The sequence below is a fragment of the Eptesicus fuscus genome, chromosome 1, assembly GCF_027574615.1.
Source record: "Eptesicus fuscus isolate TK198812 chromosome 1, DD_ASM_mEF_20220401, whole genome shotgun sequence".
NCBI classification, from domain to species: domain Eukaryota; kingdom Metazoa; phylum Chordata; class Mammalia; order Chiroptera; family Vespertilionidae; genus Eptesicus; species Eptesicus fuscus.
Window position 1 is genome coordinate 131,782,029 of NC_072473.1, and position 22,236 is coordinate 131,804,264.

At 38.1% G+C, this 22,236-nt stretch overlaps 1 long non-coding RNA gene across 1 annotated transcript in view; it reads left to right on the forward strand.

Moving 5' to 3' along the window:
- The window catches only part of LOC114226893 (uncharacterized), an 88,051-nt gene that overhangs the window by 18,182 nt on the left and 47,633 nt on the right, over nucleotides 1–22,236 (forward strand). The window contains exons 2-3 of the long non-coding RNA XR_008555725.1: nucleotides 5,869–5,936; nucleotides 21,120–21,257. This is a non-coding gene — a long non-coding RNA (uncharacterized LOC114226893). The remainder of the gene's footprint in view (nucleotides 1–5,868; nucleotides 5,937–21,119; nucleotides 21,258–22,236) is intronic.

Consider the following 22,236-nt stretch of genomic DNA (forward strand, 5'->3'; position numbering starts at 1 on the left):
TATACTCTTCAAATGAAATAATAGTATTCTGGAGAAGTTAATTATACCTTTGTAATTTGCATTATATAAAGTAACTCTTAATCATGAAATTCTTTAAACACAACCTGGATCTTTTGGGTTGCCTTTCATCTGACTTGTTTTCATTTTCAGTAGGGTAAAAAAGGGCCACATAATTATGAAAGCATCTAATCTAATAATAGACAAATATGCAAATTGACCATACCTCCGACACACCCACAAGCCACGCCCACAAGCCACGCCCACCATCCAATCAGAGCGAGTATGCAAATTAACCCAAACCAAGATGGCTACAGCCACAGAGAGCAAGGTTTCCTAGGTAACAGAGGAGGCCAAGCTTTCCGCCTGCCATTTCCAGCCCTAAGCCTCCACTCAAGCTACAAAGTTTCAATTATAGAAGGTAAACAAATTCAAACAAATGGCGGCAGAATGGAGCTTGAGAGAGCAGGCCAGGGTTGCCGCCGGCAACAGGGGAAGCAAAGCTTTCCACACACCCTGGCCGGGCTCACCTGCTTAAGGCAACAAAGTTTCAATTATAACCCCAACACAATGGCTGCAGCCTCGGAGGGAGCCCCAGGCTTGGCTTGGCTCCGCTCCAGGCTACAAAGTTTCAATTGTAGAAGGAAAATAAATTCCAGATACCAGGGCCTCCGCTTGGGTTACCAGGGGGCGTGGCCGGCCTGCAAACCACCACAGGCCCCTCGCTCAGGCCGCCCCACACCCCAAGGGAAACCCCACCTGATCTGGGACGCCCTTCAGGGCAAACCAGCTGGCCCCCACCCCTGTACCAGGCCTCTATCCTATCTAATAAAAGAATAATATGCAGATTGATCATCACTGCAACACACAATATAGCTGCCCCCATGTGGACACAAGATGGCCAGCAGGAGAGGGCAGTTGGGAGGCACCCGGCCTGCAAGGGAGGGCAGTTGTGAGGGATCAGCCCTGCAAGGGAGGGCAGTTGAGAGGGACCAGGCCTGCAAGAAAGGGCAGTTGGAGGTGATCAACCCTCCAGGAGAGGGCAGTTAGGAGTGACCAGGCCAGCAGAGGAGGGAAGTTGGGGGCAAACAGGCTGGCAGGGGAGCTGTTAGGCATCAATCAGGCTGGCAGCGGAGTGGTTAGGGGGTGATCAGGCTGGCAGGCAGAAGCGGTTAGGGCCAATCAGGAAGGCAGGCAGGCAAGCAGTTGGGAGCCAGCAGTCCTGGATTGTGAGAGGGATGTCCGACTGCCCGTTTAGGCCCGATCCCAGTGGGATCGGGCCTAAACGGGCAGTAAGACATCCCTCAAGGGGTCTCATATTGGAGAGGGTACAGGCTGGGCTGAGGGAGAACCCCCCTCCGTGCACGAATTTCGTGCACCGGGCCTCTAGTTTTTTTATAATGAAATACAGACAACTAATTGTGTTTTTTTTTTTTTTTATCATCTTCTACTGTAGTGTTCTCAATCCTAGCTGCACATTATATCATCTGGAGAATTTTTTTATAGAATTTATGTGCTCCAGCTCAAATTTCTGATTCATTTGATTCAAGGTGGGGCATGGGGCATATGTGTGTGTGTGTGTGTGTGTGTGTGTGTGTGTGTGTGTGTGTGTATTAAACTACCTATGAGATTGTAATGTGCAGCCAGATTGAGAATTACTACTGTTCTGGACCTTTAACTCATTAACAGCAAACCACATCATACTATGATCTGTAAAGTGACTTTTAAAATGTAAGTTTAGGTAGACATAGTAGGTTTTGACTAGAGTGTCTGTCAGTCTCAGAGATTCCTCCATCTCTGAATTTCTGGGATTCGAATCCAAATACCTCAGGAGATATTTTATTTATTAGCCACCTTGCTTGAAACATTTAACAAGGAAACATCTTTGTTATGAAGTAGTTGCAATCTGGTGGTGTTGGATGGGATATCTGAGTTAAGAGGTGGCTTCACTTAGGAGAATGATGGTCCCATCATTCTGCAGTGAAGAATTTCCATAAAACAATACTGTGAGACTGGTTTTATTTCATTGGGACAATTCAGAACACTGAGGTTTAAAGAGAATACATAATTAGGAGGTGGCAGAGCCAGGATTTGCAAGCAGTCTATTTGTCTCTTAAACACATTCTTTTTCCATTTGATCATGCTTTCTCACACATTGAGAAGATCTTCTATGGCCTTGGTTGCTTGTGCTATGAATGTGCAGGAATAAGATGGAAGAAGGATGAGAGAGCTCATGGACAGCTCAGATTGCTATGGTGAACACATTTGGAATAATTTGAATGAATGATCATTATTGATAGGTAATATATATGTCCTTAATGTTCACAGCTGTAAAGGTTTTCTATTATTTTTATGTAAAAGTTACATTGTGGTCATCTAACACAAATAAAAGGGGTTTTTATAATTCTTTTTCAACAAGAACTATTGGAATAGCCTACTACAGTTATATTTATTGACTGTGTTAAATGTAATTTGAGAGTTCTGTAAAACTTGTTATCTGATAATGATTTCAAGTGAGGTACTTTCTGATGGTCAATTCTGTTAACTGAATGGTTAGTAATGCCTTTCATAAGAACTTTATATGTCAGCACAAGACTGTAAACTTATTAAGAAAAATGGGAAATTATCCACCTTCCAATTACAGCAAAGATAATTACAAAAGCAATTTCCATTGACTGACTTTCTGTTATATGACAAGATATTGCAGATATATTCTTTCTAATCCTCATGAGTTAAGTGGGATTCTTATTTTTTAGTAGAGAAAACTGCACATAGCTAAAAAAAAAAAAAAAAAACAAGAACCTTTCCCCAAAGTTTTCAGTGCTACTAAGTGGTGGAGCTGATTGAAACCCAAGTTTTCTGACTCTAAAACCCATGCTTTTAGCTGTCTTGCTAGGGAGACTGTTATTCTGTTAGCACCCTGTTTTTAAAAAATACAAGCTTAGCATTGTTATATTTAGTTACATTTTACTAAACTGATTGTTCCAAATTAGTTATTCTTATGTCTTAAAGATCCATTTACCACATGAATTCCCCCCCTTTTTAGCTGCTTCTTTGGGGAGTTTAAGAAGCATTTTATGCAGGTATAAACATCTATGAAATACAATATGCATACAGAAATGTGGTATTAGCAGTTTGCTGCTGAAAGAAGTGCTATAAACAAGCATCCATCTAACCACCACCAAAGCCAAGAAATGTAATGATGCTAGGACCACAGAATTCCCTTCTTTCTTTACAATTATTACCCATTTCTCCCAGAATGAAAATCATTTCCTTGTTATTTTTTTATTTTACGGATTGAAAATCATTTCCTTGTTATGTTTTTTATTTTACTATCTAAATATTTATTCATAGATTAGTTTTGCCTGTTTTTTTAAGCTTTATGTAAATGGATTAATACAGTATATATTCTTGGATCTGGCTTTAATTGCTCAGCATATTTAGTAATGTAATTTCCTGCATAGCCATCTTGCACATTTTTTGTTAGATTTTTTTCCACGTACTTGTTATATTTTGATGTTACCAAAATTGCATATTTTTCAACATTTTATTTCTAAAACGTGCTGATTTATTAAAAAATTTATTTTTGAGCTTTGTCATATTCAGCAATCTTGCTTAAAACAACTGTAAAAGTATAGTAACAGTGAATTCTTTGATTTTTCGATAAATGTAATCTTCTCATTTGTAAACAATATTTTCTTCCTTTTTAATCTTTCAATTTTTTCTTACCTTACTGTCATGGCCAAGAGCTCTAGTGCAAATGTTGAGTAGAAGAGATGATGGTGGACATCCTGTCTCATTCTCTTTTGTAAAAGAGAGTGCTTTTGATGTTTTACCAGTAAGTATTACGTTTATAGGTTTTTGGTATGTATCTTTTGTAGAATAGGAACTTCCTTTTTTTGCTGTTTTTTTTTAAATCAATAAATTTGGCTTTTTCTATATCTATTGAGATGAAAATATGATTTTTCTTTTTTAATCTATTGATATGGTAAGGTATATTGATTGACTTTAACAAAAATTTAAACTAAGTGTGGATTGAGTTAAATTCAGTTTCATTATGATGAATTGTACTTTTTAAAGTGTGGGTTTGATATGCTAACATTTTAAGATTTTTGCATCTATGATTATGAATGAGATTGACATACAGTTTTCAGTTCTAGTTGTGTTTTTGTATTTGTTTCAATCTAAACACCAAGCTACAGAAAGTGCCCTTTGCTCCTGTTCTATGGCAGGGTTTGTATAATCTATCCTTAAATTTTTGTGTTAAGTGTTAATTGCTTCCTTAAATTTTTGGTTGAACTTGCTGGTGAAGCCATCTGGGCATGCAGTTAATTTTTGCTTTTTTTTTTTTTTTTTACCATGGGAAGGTTTTTAATTAATGATTCTGTTTTTTAAAGCACCATTCAAGTTTTATGTTTCTTGTGACTGTTTTGATCAGTTCTATTTTGTTGTGAATTTTTCCAAATTATTCACAATTTTAAACTTTGGAATAAAGTTGATTGAAATATACTCTTCAATTATCTTTATCTGCAATTATGTCTTTCTGTTTTATTCATCAGTCTTCATCAAATGGACAACTTATGCCTTTGTTGATCTTCACTATTTTATGCTTTTTAATTTCTGCTCTTATTAATATTTTCTCCCTTGTTCTTTCTTTTGTCCCTAATGTCCTAATGAGATACATATTTAGCTTTGTTATATTTAGTTGTTCTTATTTTCTAACATTTATTCCTTATTCTAAGTAGCTTTGGCTTCATCCTACAAGTTTAGTATGTAGTAAATTTGTTACTTAGTTGAAAATATTTTTAAATTTGTCTTGCTTTCTTCTTTGATCCATGAGTTACTTAGATATCTTATTTCATTTTTAAATGTATTGGGGTGTATTTAGTTTTACAGGACAAAAATTTCTATATCCTTTAGTGTAGTTGTGCTATTATTTTTTTTCACTTTTTGTTATTTGAAAGTATCTTTCTCAACTTCATGCTTGATGGACAGGTTCACTGGTTATAGAATTCTAGGTTGGAAATACTCTATTCATGTAGTTTCTTTTAGCACTTTGAAGATATTCTATTGTCTTCTGAGTTTAGTAATTTCTTTTTTGAAGGGCTGGGGGGAAGTCAACTGTCATCTAATTATTGCCCCTTTGAATGTAATTTGCCTTTTTTCTCTGGCTACTTGTAAAATTTTATCTGCATTTGTTTTCTGCATTTTCACTATGATGTGATTAAGCATAGATTCCTTTAGTTCATCCTTTCGGGGGGGTGTATTGGGGTTTCTTGAACCTCAGAATTATGTATTTAGTGAATTTTGGAAAACTCTCAACCATTGGGGGAAGTTATTTAAAATGATCTGGACCAATTGCTGCATTTTTCATACATGGAAACAAAAAGACAAGTATAATTAAGTCATTTGAATTTAAAGTTGTAATTAATTTGTTGTATTACAGTTATACTTGGTATGATTAAATGCATAAATGCCTATCTATATGTCTGTCTATGCTACAGTATTGTAACTTGTTTGGCAATGGGATCTCACAACTTAAGAAAATGATCTGAGTTATTTGTAATAACACTGTAGGTGACCTTTGCTTAGGCATATTACTTGAACTTTACTTTTTTCCCCATCAGCTTTCAAGTTCTTAATAAGTTGTCTATTGTATTTTAAAGAGGAAATGTATTTCTTGCTATGAAACTAACCTTGTCATGTTACTGGAAAATAAAAGAATATAGAAAAAGTGAAAACATCTCAGTAGTGAGGTGATCATTTGGCAGCCCTACTTGTGAAAAACCACTCTTAGGTATACTGCATCTCTTTACAGTCTTCTTACCAGTTGACTGGCTCATTTTGACAACATCTCTTTCTGGAATTTAGGCTGTGGATGGAATGTCTTGCAAATGGAGTTGACTTCATATTAGAATTACCTGCAAACTCCACAAACAGTAAGTAAAGTTAATAGTGTACTAGGTTTTTATAGCTTCTTACTTATGCAAGTTGTTTTCCATTTTAACTTTACTAGGAACATACTTAAGTTTGTTAATGTTTTATTGTTTTTTTATATTTCCATTTACTATTTTTTATACTTCATTTCCCTTTGTTTTTGCCATTATAATGACAATGGAGTATTATTCTTTTAGTAGAGGTGGAGATGCGGCTAGAAAAGCATCAGGTGACCAGAATTCTCATCTTTTTCCAAACTTTGGGAACTTAGTTTATTCCTGGGAGCCTTGGGTTCCTTACTTTTGTTTCCTTTAATTTTTTTGCTACTAAATTTTAATATTATTTTATTTTTCTTTTATATTAATTTTTTAAAATTACAGCTTACATTCAATATCACTTTGTTTTAGTTTCAGGTGTATGGTTCTTCAGTTCTAAAAAGAGGGATTGGATTAGATGATTTTTATACTTGAGCCATCCATTTCTTAACAAAATTCTTTTGCTTGTAAGACTTATGAACTAAATGTTATTATCCCGCCAAAATTCATGTTAAAATCCTAACTTCCAGTGTGATGGTATCAGGAGGTGGAGCATTTGGGGGTGATTAGATCCTTCGGGCTTTGCCCTCATGAATGGGATTAGTGCTTTTATAAAAAAGACTCCTGAGGGCTTCCTTGCCTCCTTTTTTTTAAAAAAAAATGTTTTTATTGATTTGGGAGAAGAGAGGAGAGGGGAGAGAAAGGAGGGAAAGGGAAGAGAAGAGGAGAGGAGAGGAGAGGAGAGGAGAGGAGAGGAGAGGAGAGGAGAGGAGAGAGATATGGATCTGCTGCCTCCTGCACTCTCCCTACTGGGGATCTAGCCTGCAACCCGGGCATGTGCCCTGATGGGGAATCTAACCTGTGACCTTTTGATGCATGAGAAGAAGCTCAACCAACTGAGCCACATTGGCCAGAGCTCCCTTGCCTCCTTTTAGGCCAAGAGAGGTTACAGTGAAAAGGTGTTTGTCAGTGAGGATGAAGGCACTTACTAGACACCAAAGCTGCCAGCAGCATGATCTGGGACTTCCCAGCTTCCAAAATGGAGAGAAATAAATGTTAGTTGTTTATAAGCCATCCAGTTTATGGTGTTTTGTTATAGCAAAATGGACAAAGGTAACATCCAAGAGGCAATATTGCATACTCAGTTGGATAGCTGAGTATTTCTCAGTTTAGCCATTCAAGCTAAAGCTGGACATTTGGGACCCATCCGTGCATAGATAGCATTCAAAATCACGAGCTCAAATGAAGCCACCAAGGGAGGGAGTTGTAGAAGAGAAGAGTAGCCAGCTAAGCACTGACCCCTGGGACACCCTGTTGTTGATATTAAAGAGCAGAGGTACCAATAAAAAACACTGAGCAACTGTAGCCAGGAATATAGGGTAAGAACTAAGAAACCCAAGTATCTTGGAAATCAAGTATGAAAAGTGTTTCAAGAAGAAAAAAGAGTTCTGTTTTATCAAATGAGGCTGATAGTGTGGGTGAGATAAATACTCAAAGTTTACTGTTGGCTGCAGCAGTGTGGACGTCGTGGGAGACCTTGCCAAAAGCACTGGTTGGGTCAAGGGATGATGATCTGCTTTATTGGAGTTCATGAGCATGTGTGTGTGTGTTGGGGGAGGGAGGGAACTAGAGCTAGTATAGCAACTCTCTGAAGGAGATTTGCTGAAAATGGAAACAGAGAAATGGGGTTGTAACTGGAAGAGTACAGGTTCTCATTTTTGTTTTTTATTAATGGAGAAATTGAGTAATTGTAATGATGTTTATATACTGACTAGAGGCCTGGTGAATGAATTTTGTGCACTGGGGGGGAGGGTGTCCCTCAGCCCAGCCTGCACCCTCTCCAATCTGGGACCCCTTGGGCCTAATCCGGCAGTTGGACATCCCTCTCACAATCCAGGACTGCTGGCTCCCAACCACTCGCCTGCCTGCCAGTCTAGCCTGATCACCCTCTAACCACTCCCCTGCCAGCCTGATTGACACCTAACTGCTCCCCTGCTGGCCTGGTCACCCCCAACTGCCCTCCCCTGCCGGCCTGGTCACCCCCAATTGTCCTCCCCTGCTGGCCCAGTCACCACTAACTGCCCTCTCCTGCCGGCCATCTTGTGACCACATGGGGCCAGCCATCTGGTGCAAGGGTGTGATGGTCAATTTGCATATTACCTCTTTATTATATAGGATAAAAGTGGTCCAGTAGAGAAAGAAACATAAGACAGGATATACTAGGAACAGTTACAGAAATGTCTTTGAGGAGGCAAGAAGGATCTGGTACATAAGTGGGTTGGCCTTCCCTAGGAGTTCAGTATATTCATAGGAGAAAAAGTACAGTTTGTGGGCACATTGGAAGTCATTAGCACTAATGTCAAATATGTTCCATTCTCTGCCTTCTGGACACATGGTCCCTTATAGCTTGGTAGGGTAATTAACTGATTGTGGCTAGTGAATTATGTTAAGCAATACATGTCATTTCTGTTCTATAGCATTTAATTGTCAGCATGAAAATCTTCAAAAGTTATTCTTCCCTCTGCCACAGTGACTGGTAATGTTCTAGAAACTGATTGCTCATCAGCCTACATTCCTGAGTAAGGAAAACATAGAGCAGATCTTTTAGCTGACCATTATGAACCTCTAGTGTCCTTTGTTGTTTTAGTCTAGTGTTATAGCATTAGCTAGCCCAGTGGTCAGCAAACTGCGGCTCACGAGCCACATGCAGCTCTTTGGCCCTTTGAGCGTGGCTCTTCCACAAAATACCACGGCCTGGGCAAGTCTATTTTGAAGACGTGGCGTTAGAAGAAGTTTAAGTTTTAAAAAATTGGCTCTCAAAAGAAGTTTCAATCATTGTACTGTTGATATTTGGCTCTGTTGACTAATGAGTTTGCCGACCACTGAGCTAGCCTATCCTGAGTGATATGGGTACAGATGTATATAGAAGGACAGATGTAATGGTGGGGGCTTATGGAATGTCTGTCAGGGTTGCATGTAGTATTTCAGTGAAATAGGAAGCAGTGAGTGAATATGAGTGATGAGACATTGGAGATTTGAAGAGAGAGCAAATGGGATGAAATAGCCATTTGGGAAAATTTGAGAGTAACTGAATCAGCAAAATGTATCATGATTATCAGCTAGCACTCAGTGCCCCTTTGAGGTTGGTGGCCATGATTAAAGTGAGTATCAGTGTGGGTATGTTTTTCTTCAGTAGCTGTTGACTGAATGAGAACACACATGATGTAGACAAAGAACTGGATTTAAAGAGGGTCTGGGTTTTACCAAGGGAGGATGACAAAGGGAGAAAGTGGAAAGGGAGTTGAAGATACATACAAGAGTGTATTTAGTATATTCTTTTAGGAATTTTAGCCTCAGGGCAGTTGACATTGTAGACTGAGAGACATAGTAAAAGTCAAACTCCTGTCATGTAGAGGGTGGTTTAAAGTTTACAAAGGCACTTAATTTTGCACATGGAAGAATATGAGAAAGGGCAGATGGTACATAAGAACAGTCAGCTCTTTTTCTAAAATTAAGGAGAAAGCCTCTTGTGTGCACGTTTATCCCTTGTGCCGCAGGAAATTACTGCCATGGTGGGTGGTGGCTCTCCCTTTCCTTCCTTCCCTTTCTCCCTTCCTTCTGTTCTCTCTCTCTCTCTCTCTCTCTCTCTCTCTCTCTCTCTCTCTCTCTCTCACTTTGTTCTTCTTCCATGTACCCATCATCTGTGGTTTAAGCTTGACCATGATTCTCCTTGTCCTTCTTTTGTCTTTGCTTCTTTTTCCTTTGTTTCATGGTGAGGTTTGGCTCTCTCTTGGGAAGTTGGGGAGGGAAAAGAGAATGGGTGGGGTGGGATACCAGAATTAGACCCATGGGTTGGTTCAAATCACCTACCTTTAGAAGTATGTAATTCCCCTAGATGACCTGTGAATTCTCCAAGTTACTAGTATAACTGATGAAATTGAAGCCTGGGGTTACTTGTATTATTTAAACAATAATGGGCAATTCTTATAATCATCACACACCCTGCTTCTTTCTGACATGACTTTTTCTCTTCTGTATAGGAAGTGTTGGCTAATAATGGTAGGCATTGTCCCTAATTCTTCCAGTCCGTTTTAGGTGCACATTGTGCCTCTTCCAGACCACTTAGGTCTAAATAAAGGACACTAAATCAAAGCTTCCATTCTTTCTTTGCAGCTTCTAGGTGAAATGCTGATTCTAATTCTGGAACTGTTTATAAGGATGCCCTGTATTGGTGTCAGGTCACTAGAAAGCTGAGAGTCCAGATAAATGTGTTTCTTTCTTTAGATAGAAACAGGAAAGGGCTGGTTTGAGGAGGTCCTGCTATCTGCTTTGGTACTGAGCTTGAACCCTGGACTGAGGATCCCAGGTGACCATTATCATCATTATGTGCCCCCTAACCCCTGATTTTTTGGGAGGAAGCTCACCAGGAGGCCTTTGTGCCATACCAGAGAGAAACAATACGAGTCTGTCATGCAGCTGGTGTCATGGATGGTATCAGGAACCTGATATTGCCCATGAGGTGGGACGGGACAGATCTTGCCACTGGGGGGAGGTATCTCTGGCCTCAAGGAGTCCCTAGTACTCTTGTCAGCACTTTCTTCTTGGTGTCACTACCATCTTTGATACTTCCTATTAAGAAAATGAACATCTTTGAGAAAGTGAGACCTTCAAACTCCCTCGAAAAATACCACACGTAAAGGGTCATTTATTAGCAGCTCCTATGGCTAGATTTGGGAACGATGGGTGATGAAGCATGATAGGGCAAGGTCTTGTATAATTCATACTTTAAGCTCCTGTCTGCTTGATGGTATGTGAATTTGGAGACTTTGGAGAATTTTCTGATTTCAGCTTAGGGCCACAAATTATTGCTTGAGCCATAACCTTTTACACTGCTTAGTCTCCTCTCTTCTTTGTTCTTCATATTTCCACCAGAATGTGCCTGGCTATGTACCTACTTCAGCCTTTCCTAGACCATTAATCCCCACTGAGGGCTCTCCCAGGATAAAGCCTTACAGGTTTGCTGCTCTCTGATTTTTTAAATTCTTTACCTCTAGGACATGTTAATGACAGTGTCACCAAGTACAAATTAATCGTAATGAGGCAGAAGTAAGAAAAATTATGGTCTGCCCATATGAATTTCAGAAACTTTTACTTCTTTTTAGTAGACTACAGCTTGTGGAGGAACATGCAAATCACACAGAAACCATGCAAACATATTTGCTTTCTTGTTTGTTATTTCACAAACCTGAAAAATGCCTCTAGTGAAATTCAAAGGAGCCTGTTCTGAATCATAGATCCCAAAAGCCAAGGAGTCATAAGCTATTGGGAAATTAAGTTACATAGTACCTATTTTTTAGTCTCTAAGGCCAAGTTATAGGCATGTTCATTACATTTCTATTACAGAGGAAACAGTCTTGGGTATTCCACTTCATTCCCTTATGTCATTCTTACAGTGGAAAGTTGAAATCATGAGCTTTAGAAAATGTATTTCCTTTGAGTTTAGCCTTTTCTGAAAGGAAGGCTAGATGAATAAAAATTTGCCCTGCCTTTTTACTTTGTCAACTCAAGAGTTATTTTTCTTCTTAGTGCGGGAACCATTCATGAAGTCCCAGTTGCTCCTAATGCTTGTATGCGCCATCTCCACGTGAATTATTCATTTTGCTGCCTTTGTTATAATAGCCATAGTGTTCAGTCTGTAAGACTGTCTTGTGATATATCCTTCTTTTGCTAAAAGGCTACATATCATCAGCCTCATTTGATTTAGAAGCCAATTCAGCATACCTTCAAGACGAATGTCAGCATCCTTCCTGCTATGAAAATGTCATGCATGCTTAACATGACAGTTTGTCACAAATGATGGTTGATAGTTTCAAGTGCTTTTTAATTATTGTTCTTGAATCATCAAAGCAATTTAATTTGAGGATTTTCATTTTCAATAAGAAAAACCCTTCAAATATTTGTTTTGGTTTTTAATTTCAAAATGTTGAATTGGAGATTTAGGTATCCAAAATGTAGTGTAAAGGTAATGTGTTTAATTGTGGTAAACATATAACATGAAATTTACCATTTTAAATGTATAGTACAGTTGTGTTAACTGTATTCACATTGTTGTGCAACACATCTCTATAACTTTTCCATCTTGCAAAACAAAACCTATAGCTATCTTACAATATACCCCTTTTCTCTTCCCCCCTTCTCCAACCACTGGCAAACACCATTCTACTTTCTTTTTCTAAGAGTTTGACTTATAAATGGAATCATGCAGTATTTGTCTTTTTGTGACTGGATTATTTAATTTAGCATATGCCCTCAAGGTTCATCCATGTGACAGGATTTCTTTTTTTTAAAGCTGAATAATATTCCATTGTATGTATATACCACATTTTCTTTACTCATTCATCTATGAAGGTAGTGTCTTTTTGGAAAGTGCTCTTAGGAAAGCTTTTCTCCTATGTTGTCTATACTTCACTAGAATGTCTAGAGGGAAGAGATAAGGTAAAAGGGGCAGAGAGTGGAAAGGGAGTTGTTATAATATGAAAGGATGGGTGACCTGTGAGATCTATAGGGATATAGTAATAGGTTTTCTCATTGGGCTCTGGATTTTTCTCACAGATCATCTTCTGTGTGAATTCCAGCCCCAACTCAGACTTGAAGCAGCTTTGGCTAAAACAAAAACACTAGCAATATGCTCTGTGGTCTAGATTTAGTCCAAATGTTGTCAGAGAACCAGAAGACAAAGGTTAACTTGAAAGAACACATGGTCACGTGGTTTGGGAGACTGAATTATGTAGAATTACTTTCACTTATTTTTTTTTAATTTGGCTCTTGTTATGAGCACGATTATGAAGGGATGGGGAAGCCTGATATGGATAGTGGCTAGAGTCCCTGTCCTTATAGATGCTGCAATGTCAGCAGTTTCCTGTCTCGGCAGGTATGAGCAGTTAGAAGGAGCCTTTCTCCTTCCCTGTCTCTTATTATTCTTGGATAAGTGTGAAGAACAACAGAAGGTGGGAGCCCCTCTTTTTTTCTTTTCTACTGCAGGTCGTTGGACTGCACACAGAGCATGTGGTCTCCACTCCATCACTGAAAATGCCTGAGTTCATAATTGCAGAGTACTTTGCCTTTCTCTGTTTTATTTTCTCCTAGGAAAGCTAGATAGGGAGCTGCTGGGCAGGTGAGGGGAGGAGAAAAGCTTAGGGAAATGCCCAGAGGCTTACAGAGAAACCGAAAGTGTCTGGAGCAATGCTGTGTGCTTATAATGGCTCCCTGGAGATCATCGACCCTGGGGCACTTCAGTGATGGAGTTGGAAAATGGGGTGAACAGAGCAGGCTAAGGAGCAGGTGCATAGTTCTGCAGCAGTGAGGACTGGTACCATCCTGCCTCCTGAGACAGAATGCTGGGAGGTGGTCAGAAAGTGGCAAGGTGGTCAGCTGATTGTCAGTTGTTAGTCAGGGGAGGGCCCTGACCCAATCTGTTCCCCAGGGTGAGGGATCTGCTTTAGGAGGCAGATGGTAGCCAAAGACTTTCTGCTTTGTGAATGCAAATTTGGAGGCAAGAATAAATATTTTAAAATATTTTTAGCAAGGTGTGTGTGTGTGTGTGTGTGTGTGTGCGCGCGCGCGCGCGTGTGCATGTATGTGTGCATGGCTTTAAAAATAAGTTTACATTGTTGATTTTGCCCCATAGTATTTTTTATAAAAATATCCAAATCTACAGGAAAGTTTAATTTTATAGTGAACTCATATACTTAATAACTAGATTACTAGCATTTTAAGATATTGCTTTATCAAATCTCTAACCATTTAGTTGCTCATCTCGCCATCCATTAAATCCATTAACTCATCTTTTTAATGTGTTTTTAAAAACACTCCTAAATGCTTCTGCATTATAAGTTGAGTATTTAGTTTTCAATATTTTTTAGGTAAAATTTACATGCAATTAAATTTTTTTAAAATTTAAATGCACAAATCCTAAGTGTAGAGTGCTATATGTTCTATCATTTTGTCAGCTTTTACAAAAGCAATTTTTTTTCTTTTTTACAAAAGCAAACTTCTGGTTAGTCACAGAATTTTTAGAATTTAAGAAATGCAGTTTTGAAAGTGGTTGGAAAGCTGTTGACTGTTAATTTTTTGGTTTTTTAGAATCCAAAAGTGAAGGGTGAGTTGAAAAGTGACTTCTAGCTTTTGCCATTTGCCTGTTGGCAATTTCTTTCTTCTACCTTTCCTTTTCATAAGAAATTCAAGGAGAAACCATCTAGTCACAATATTTCATAATAAATATATACCATCCCTCAATTCAGTATAGCAATTCTACAAAGTCCTGATAGACAATTCCATGGCAATCCATGATGGTGTGTGTCCATGTGGAATTAAAGGTCCTTAAGAAATGGCAGATTACTTTAGTGTTATGAAGGGTACATTTGTGATGCTCATTAGAAAAATGAAGAGATGCAGGTGTTGATTTTTGTTTATCACTGTTTTACTGGGGACTCTTTACTTCCATTATTTGTTTTAGTTGTTTGTACACCACTCCTCCGCCAAGCTGCTTGAAACCCCAAACTCAGGTAGGACAAGAATATGCTCTGGGCCTGTGTGATGTCTTGCTTTTAAAAGTGGGAGAGAATGGAGATTTGGTTTTTTAAATATTTACTTATGTGCACCCAAATGCCAGGTGCTGTGGGTAAAACAGAGAACATCAAAGATAGAATCTCTAGAAGGAGTGTTCTGTTTACTTGGGAAAGATATAAGTATGAGATAGTGTAATATGAGTTCAGAGGGCAGGCAGTGGCTGACAGCTACAGTGGTTAGAAAAGGTTTCTGCAGGAGCATCTGCTTTGAGGTGGTTGGTTGGGTGTGAATAGAGAAGGGAGAGAGGAGGGCTTTCAAGGTCCCTGTGGATTGCTCTTAGCAGAGATGCTTTTTCCTTCAATCCAGCATGAATTGATGGCAGATTTCAGGAAGACTTGGCAGATAAGATTGAAAAGATAAATTGGGTCAATTATATCAGGCCTTAATTGACAGACAATTTAAAAAGGCTAGGACAGTCTGTAGTTTTCTCGATTATTTTGCATTCCTCTCACATGATTAACAGAAATCATACTATACTAGTAGTGCCTTTATGTCAAAAGAAAGAATGGTACTCATTTACTGATTTGTTTAAATAAAAGAATTTGTGTGAACTGTTTCTAAATAGATTTGTGAGAAATGATGATCAAAGAACATATGTGGAATAAATGTTTAATCTGAAGGTTAAACATAAATACCACCTTTTTATGAGAAGCCATGACCATGATGAGTTGCACTCATTTTATTAATGGGATATGGTTACTGTTCAACGCACAAACAAGCAAAAGGGCCAAACAGCATTTCTTGTGTATAGTTACTCATATTCTTAAGTGTTGCAAAATACGAAAAGGGGGGGGGGGGACAGAAAAGGGGGTAGGGAGTTGGTGGTTTTAAAAATATAGTGAGTAACTGACTTGTGCTAATACCAGTGAACTCATAAGTGAGTAACAATAGTGAATTTAGAAGGGATATAAGTAGAAGAGGGTCTATTTAAAGGTTGCTATAATACTAAAGGCAGCTGAATTGGTCACAAGTAAGGATTCTCTTTGGGAAATCTGGAAGTAGTTCAGTTCACCCCCACAAAGTCCTCTCTCTTTCTCCTTTATCTAAAGGAGTCATCTTGGGGAAGTTAGAGTTCTTTCAAGTATGGCTTCTTTTCCACTTGCTTCCTGGGGGGAATTCATGGCAGATGAACTTGTTTGTGGTTTTGCATTGAAGAAGTGCCAGTGGTAAGCAAGAACAATCAATTGATTTTTTAAAAGGTCGGTGGTGATGTTTATGAACTGGAAACACAAACGGTTTGTTTGAATTTATTTTCTTAGCTTTTGTTTCTAAACATGGTATAAAAGTATAAGAACTGACCAACCATCCTTTTCATAAACATAGATGTTATCTTCTTTTTAAACAAAAGATTATAGCATATAAATAGAGCAAAATAAAACTGACCAAAATGTGAAGACAGGAAAGTCTGTTGTAGATTTTAAATTATGAGCGTTTAATCAGAAAGTTTGTTTTCATTCATGTTGAAAATATTTTTGAATGTTATGTAATATATTTTCCTTGGAACTCCTTTTTTCTAATATCACTTGACCCTGAGCCAGATAAAGGGATTTGCTGTCATTTTCTATCATTGTATCTGTCTTATTTTTGTGGATATTGATCATTGACTGGTCACTTATCCTCATTAGAATTAAATTCCGTAAGGACAAGGATACCATGTTGTGGATTATTATTGTAATATTAGCACCCACCTAACCCAGTGATCAGACACTTATTATTTGATCAAAGAAATAAGATCATAACCCATACATTAAAGATGGATTTATCCAGATATGTCTTGGGGATTTTGATGTCATTAGCTAAACATACGACAGGACTATTTAATTTTTAGCCAGTAACTTTAAATGAGCTTATTTTTCCATTGGTTTTGTTGTTAAGTTTTGTTTGCTCTTGTTATTTGAGATTTCCAGGGGCTTGGATCACCTTTTAAAAAATGTTTGTTAATCCTCACCAAAGGATATTTTTCCATTGATTTTTAGAGAGAACGGAAAGGAAAGGGAGAGACACAGAGAGAGAAACATTGATGTGAGAGAGACACATCAATTGGTTGCCTTTCACACATGCCAAGCCTGCAACCGAGGTACATGCCCTTGCCATTGATCAGAATCGAACCCGGGACCCTTCAGTCCACAGGCCAATGCTCTATCCACTGGTCCAAACCAGTTAGGGCTCGCTCTTAAATATATATTTTATATGTAAAATGTATATGGAATATAATACATTCCACATGTATGGAAGATAATCTCAAGTTCTACTCATTTGGGTAAAGCTTTGGATAAATAATTTCCCTCCCTTTTAGCCTGATAAATAAGAAAAGCATCTTAAAGTGCATGAATTTGAATGGCATGAAGAGGAGAGACCAATATCATGTTTTCTTGGTGAAGACATTCTCTAAAGATCTTTGAACAATTAATTGAATGGAATATTTGTTAAATAAATTTGAGGCCATAGGCAAGTTGATGAGCAGTTTTGATTTTTTTTAAAAAGAAACCTAATGGTTTAAAATAGTAAATTGAAATTCTTATTAAAGCATATATTTCCTTCAGTTTAATTCAACATAAAAAAGTATATCTTTGCATTTAAAGTTGGAGATAATATAAGCAATTATGTCTTAACTTTAACAGCCTGTTCCCTCAAAACTGGTGATAAATTTAGATGAAGTTTAGAGCACCAGAAAAACCATACTGTAGAGCTTTGTGTTGTATTTAAGGAAAATTTCTCCTAAAAAAATTGCTTCACAATTGGAGAAAATTGTATTTAAAAGAGAATCATTTTTAAGATCCAATTTGATTATTATAATCTATTCTTTATAGGTTTTATTGATAAATGAGAAATAAATTCAGAGAGAGATTTATATGGACACTAGAGGCCCAGTGCATGAAATTTGTGCACTGGCGGGGGGGGGGGGTGCCCCTCAGCCCAGCCTGCACCTCTCTAATCTAGGACCCCTTGAGAGATGTCTGACTGCTGATTTAGGCCCGATCCCACAGTCAGACATGCCTCTCACAATCCAGGACTGCTGGCTCCTAACCACTCACCTTCCTGGCTGTCTGATCATCCCTAACCACTTCTGCCTGCCAGCCTGATAGCCCCCTAACCGCTCCCCTGCCAGCCTGATTGACACCTAACTGCTCCCCTGCCAGCCCAATTGCCCCCAACTGCCCTCCCCTGCAGGCCTGGTCCCCGCAACTGCCTTCCCCAGTAGGCCTGGTCGCCCCCAACTGCCCTCCCCTGCCAGCCATCTTTTGACAATGTGGGGGTGGCCATCTTGTGGTGGTCATCTTGTGATGACATAGGGGCGGCCATCTTGTGATGTGAGGGCATGAGGGTCAATTTGCACATTACCTCTTTATTATATAGGATTTGATTTAAGAATTGCCTCAGGCCTTTTACATGATACTTTAGCCCAAGTTGAGGATATCTCTGTTTCTATGTCTTCTGGTGTTGGCTAGGGCCAGGTGTTACAAATATTTTCTCTCTCATTTAGAATCAATGTTTCCAATTCTTTCTGAAGTATACCAAGTGCTTACTCTGTAAAATTCAGAAAGTGAATGTTTTCTCATCTTATATACTAGTAAGTTTAGAACTTGGGGATAAGTTAGTAAATGGCATGACTCTATTTTCATTTTGACATATAAGCAACACCAAACAGGTTTAATCCTCTTTTAAAAAGTCACATTAGCAATGTTTGAAATATCTTTGCTAAAATGAAACTTCAGAATGATATGAAACTCGTTGTCTTGGGTTTATTAGTGCTTCTTAACAGAGAGCTGTGGCAAGTTGAGGAGCATGGATGACAGGAATGTTTTACAAGGAGGTTATTGATGGACAGGAAATGCTGCAGATAAATAAGTTTGGAGCACAGAAACCAACCTGTACTGGAACTGGTAAACTTATATATTTGGCTTTAACTTTATAATGAACTTAGGTTTTTAGCTTAGACATAAAAAAGGAATCTAGAAGTTATTGAATAGCTAACCCTTCCTTTGAGCAGTAAAGGTCAATGAGGTGTTGAGTATCGAGAGTCATGGAAACAAAGCTGGGAAAACATTTTTTGCTCCTCGTTCTGAATCTAATGCAGTTTTCAAGTGTGCAGAAGGATGGGAAGTTTTTAATGTTGGTCACCATTAAAGAGAATGGGTTGCCTCAGATATAGAGATCATGTGGCACAAAGTAAAGGCTCAATAAGTGTGTTGAATTTATAAATGTTATCTTAAATTTCTGGAAAGATAATGAAAGCTTAAATCCTGGAAGAAGACGTTCAAGAAAATAAAGCAAACATTGTTTTATGCAATGAGTTAAATCATAGAATCTATTGCAGCTATAAAATAAGCTCAAGAAAAATTTACATCAAGTGATGGATGACAGACATGTGAAAAGAGGTGTCTGAAGAAAATAGGGTGCCATCTAGTGGAATCATTTCACATGCATTATATTAAACTATTTTAGATTTAGGTTCTTAATAAAACATCTAACAATTGATTTGATTTTCTTTCTCAAAGAGTGTTTTTTAACTTATTTATTTGGAACTAATTTTATATTTGCAGAAAAGTTGCAAAAATGGTACACAGAATTCCCATGTACCCATTACTCAGCTTCCTCAATCTTGTATTAACACTGGTATACTTATCAAGACCAGAAAATGAACACTGGTACAAAACCACTAAGTTCTAGACTTTATTCGGATTTCACCAGTTTTTCCACTTAAGTTCTTTTTCAGTTCCAGGATCCTATTCAGGATTCCATGGTGCTTTTAGTCATCATGTCTCTTTTGGTCTACAATCTCAGATAATTCCCCAACTCAAGAGTGTTTACTAAAAATATTTCTCTATGGATTGTGTCTGTTGTAAAATACATTTGATAAAATAGGAGACTTAGAAAATTAAAAGGTGGTTTTAAAATAAGAATTTTTTTGTCTAGAAATATTTATCCTGCTTATACATTTTATTTCCCCCAAAATCTTTTAAAATAGCTTTTTTATATTTGTAAAGTGCTTTATAAGTTTTACTTGTTCTGAAAAGTAGTGAGAGACTGGAACTAATCTTTGACAATTTTCTCATTTTGCTTAAAAGGAAATTGAGCCATAGGGAAGTTATATATTTAGCCTGAACTTGAGCAGCAGTCTCATGCATACTGGCAGGTAGAAAAGGGTCGATAAATTATACAGCAATTGAAAACTAAACTTCATTTTGCCAACATTTTTTATTATGACAATAACCAAAAATTTGAAACAAAAGACAAATCTTCTAAAATTATATCAATTTTTTTATTTTTTATAAGTTGATACCTTAAATGCTTTCAAATGCTCTCAAATTATTTGTCACATTTAAACACCATATATATTTATCTAGTTTTTTAAAAATAGTTTGACCTTCTATTCCAAGAGTTTAAGACTTTTTGCTGCTGTGTATATTGAAACAAACATTTCTATTACAAGTTATGTTTTTAAATAAAAGTGAGGTTCTTAAACAGCATCATTTTTTGCCCCAATTAATGTAATGGTTTGAAGGGTACTGGCTAAATTTAGAAGATGCTGTATATGAAAATGAGAATAACAAATGGGAGAGACACAATCCGATGCTTATTTTACTGGTTTGTGGCTTCATTACCTAGAATATTGCCTTTTACACTGTGTAGGTTTACCCCCTGAATATAATGAGCACAGTGTACCTGAAAGCAGCAGAAAGGCCTGGAATTTCCACAGAGGGTATAATGTTTTCCTTTAGTGCTGCTCCACACCCATCTTTCCCAAATCAACTCCAATGTGGTGATGTTATATAAAATGAACCAGCCTTCTGGACATCTTCCACTCCTAGCCATGGGCTAAGCAAGGGTGTTTAGCATGCAGCGCTGGGGCCTGGGTAAGCTATTGACTCAATACTGTTATCATCTTATGTGATTATAGCAACCACATGCTTAGGAAGAGAGTTCCCAGCCTGTAGGTAGATTTATTCTATCTTTAAGACAGGCCTTGGCTAATGAGAAAGGTTCGTGGCATCTGGGAGACGGAGTTTCAGGAATGTGATTAAAAGAAAAGGAGTGGGGAATATGATTTGTCCTGTTAGGGGGTGAAAAATGTATCTAGGTAATTTTCCTTTAAGTCTGCATTAAGTCATTGTATTATTTTTAAACATCCTCAGGTAACACATATAAAGAGAGAATGTATATCCTATATAATAAAGAGGTGATATGCAAATGGTTGTTACACCATGATGCATAACAACCAAACAGCAGGAGGGTGGGGTAGCGAGCTATGAGGGGAGAGCTACAGGAGGGCGGGGCAGTGGGTGGAGAGCTACAGGAGGGTGGGGCAGCCATGACAGAGAGATACCAGCACCAGTGGGCCGGGCAACCCCCTGAGGCAAGCGGCAGTGAGCTACTCGCACTCGAGCATGGATTCGTGCGCTGGGCTACTAGTTTGTTAATAAAACACCTGGCCTAGAGGGAAGTAACAATGATTTCTGTTTTCAGAAGTGAAGCATAATGTTTTCACTAGATCCATCCCTTTCTGATTTTTCTTAACAGATAGAGAAACTGAGTCCTGAAAGGTTGCAACATCCTCGAAGAACTAAAGTAGCATATGGCTTATTCAGGAGGTAAAGATGAGAACAGCTTCTAACTTGGTTGGTGCCCTGTTGAAGAAAAATGCTTTTGCTCAGCTTGGTGAGTATTGACCTACAGATTACATCACTTATGATTTTTTTAAAAAAAGTTAAACTTACATAGAAAAAAAAAACACATGTGTTGCTTTTAAAATGGAGGCTTCCAACAGCATTTAGATCTATTCATATGTTATGGTTTAAATCAAATTAACCAGCCAATTTCAGATCTGTTTTTTGGAAAGCTTAGGTATATATTCACTTGAATTTTCTGTCATATCACAGCTTGTAAAAGTTACTTCCAAATGTCTTTCATTTACTGGTTAAATTAAGGATGTTTCTCTGAGGAAGAGGTCATGTGCTGCTAGTTGGCACTGGCCATTCTTCCCTGTATACTCTGTGCTGTGCCTGCCTTTCACTCGCCTCTGAAACATCATGCTCCCTGTGTTCTGACTGTTTCCTTTTTGGTGCCTCTCTGTCCCCAAGTACCTGGGCTCCTGGAGGACACAGGGCTCATGGACTCGAGGCCAGGTAGAGGACCCTACCAGACAGCTCTGTCTGCCCACCCACCAATGGAGAGTCACAGTGAACAGGTCTTCTTTCTGGAAAGCTCTCCTAGGGTTCCAATCTGCAGCCAAAGTAGAGAATTCTCACTGTAATGAGTGGAGGACTGGTTTCTTGGGGAAGAAACTTAAAAAGTGACATGGGTGTCATAAACCTCTATTCAGAATCCATGTTTGAGGTCTAAGGAGAATATGAGAGGTTTTCTCATACTCTCATGGGTCTTCATTTGGAGACAGTATGAACACATTTAATCCTTACCGCCACACTGAGGAAGAGATTATTTGCCTTGTTTTAGATATGAGGCCATAGATACTTAAGACAATCAAGTCATTTGCCCAAGATCACATAACTAGTAGACAACAAAGGGTATGCATTAATCTCACTTGTCTGATTTCACCAAACCATACCAAGAGAAACATTTTAAAAATGGATTGTGGGGTGTGGCTACAGTGTTTGGACAGGTTCAAGCCTTGGACTAA